The sequence below is a fragment of the Rattus rattus genome, chromosome 2, assembly GCF_011064425.1.
Source record: "Rattus rattus isolate New Zealand chromosome 2, Rrattus_CSIRO_v1, whole genome shotgun sequence".
Taxonomy (NCBI): Eukaryota; Metazoa; Chordata; class Mammalia; order Rodentia; family Muridae; genus Rattus; species Rattus rattus.
Window position 1 is genome coordinate 169,228,030 of NC_046155.1, and position 2,130 is coordinate 169,230,159.

Genomic DNA, 2,130 nt, shown 5'->3' on the forward strand with positions numbered 1-2,130 from the left:
TATAAGGTGTGCAACATGCACGATTCAGGTAAGGAGGATTTTTTTGCTCTTTTATATGAACAGGAAATGCATGTGTCTTTTTTTATAGGTTAGCTTGGATTATACAACCAAACTACAACCTGCATTCTGATCTATGCCATTCGTGAGGACAGCACGATAAGTTCTGAGGATATTGTAGCCAAAGATTCACTAGCTATGCACAGCTGAGGCTCTGGTTGGAGACATTGTTATGCCTCAGTCAGCTTCAGAGTTGTTCCCACAGGAAGGGGTCAGCAAAGTATGTGACCCGTTCTTTTTTATTTATTTCTTCTTGTCTGTAGCCAAGGGGGGTCTCCCGGGGGTCTTCCTCTGTCATATCTAATTTTTGTTAATTTAGAAGGACTCCAATTTTTTTCTTCTGTGAACATATGCAAAACCCTCTCCCCAATGCAGCACATTTCCTGCTTCCCACTCTGATGTTAGACATCTTTAAAACGAGCAGGTCGATTTGATTCAGCTTTTTTTCTTCTATAATCCGATGGCTCTCAGCAGCTGTTGTTTTACATCATCAGCATTCAAGAAACTTAAAGTCACTCAAGCGTTATGCAATCTGCTTTTCAGGGTCTTTGACAGCCCTCTCTGTTAAGCATCTCTTTTAACGTACGATTGGATCTCTCAACAACTGCCATTCCCGTAGGACTGTGTGGTGTGCCTGTAACATGTTTCATGTTACAATATGTAAAAATGTCTCGTTAAGCGACATATGCTGGAGCGCTGTCAGCCTTAATTTGTTTAGGTGTTCCCACAATTGCCATGACTTCTAACAAATGTGTGATTGCAGAATTGGCCGTCTCAGAACTGAAAGCACTTGTCCACTGAAATCCGGAATCTGCCTTTACAGAATGACGCACGTATTTCAGTTTACCAAACTCTGCAAAATGAAACACATCTGTCTGATCAAGTTTCCTTTCTCTGGTTACCTTTAGGCTTATTTCCTGCAGACAGTACAGTTTGGTTAGATAGAGAACGGGTAGGACATTTCTTTACAGTTTCCTTGGCTTCTTGCCACGTGATAGTAAAACTTTTCTATAGACCTTTCCTGTTAACACGGTGGCTTTTTATAAAATTTTGAAGCCTCTAGCACACTCCCTCGCAATGGCTGATCAATCTCATCATTATCTTGTTCCAGAAGGCCCAGTAGACCCACATGTATCTGACATGTGTTATGTACAGGAGATAATTTTTTTTTTTCTTTTTTTCGGAGCTGGGGACCGAACCCAGGACCTTGTGCTTGCTAGGCAAGCGCTTTACCACTGAGCTAAATTCCCCAACCCCAGGAGATAATTTCTATTTCTGACCATTTGTTGTGGTTGAAAATACAGTGAATTTAATTTGGAATCAGCTCAGAAGTTCCTATAGGCAACCGACTAACTTTCTGCAGGTCAGGAGTCTGGCACTGTATTAAGAGATTCTTGAAAATCTAATAATACCGTAAGAATGGCATATGGCTTTGGTTTTTTGAACCCAATCATAAGGACTCTTGACCACTTATAAAGGAATTGCGAAAAAGCAATCCTTTATTTAAATTATTATGATAGGCCATTCCAAATTTGGCATTGGCCGAGTAATTTTATTAATTGCTCTCAGAGCTGTCAACATCCTCCATTTGCCAGACTACTTTTTAATGACAAATACAGGAGAATTCCAAGGCTGGTGGATTTTCCTACACGATGAGCCTCCAGCTGTCCTTGGATTAGTGTCTGCAAATCTTCCTTAGTCAAAGATCCTTGTTCAGTCCAAATCAGCTGCCCTTAACCACCTTAACGGCAAGGCTGTTGGTGTGTTCCCAGCAGTAGCTACCCAGGGTCAACTTGAAGAGTCGGCATCCGAGGGGCTCTGTTCATGGACAGCTTAGATAACTTGTAGCCGTCTTTAATAACATTTTTACTTTTTTAAAGTTAGAACTATCATTAATTTTAATGGCCCCTCAAGTTGGAGGGATGCTAATTTGTGTTTTCCATTGCTGTAATCGATCTCTTCCCTGTAAGTTTTTGGCTATATATGGCCATGTATGGCCTTCGTTTTTTCTTTTTTTTTTTTTTTTGGTTCTTTTTTTCGAGCTGGGGACCAACCTAGGGCCTTGCGCTTTCC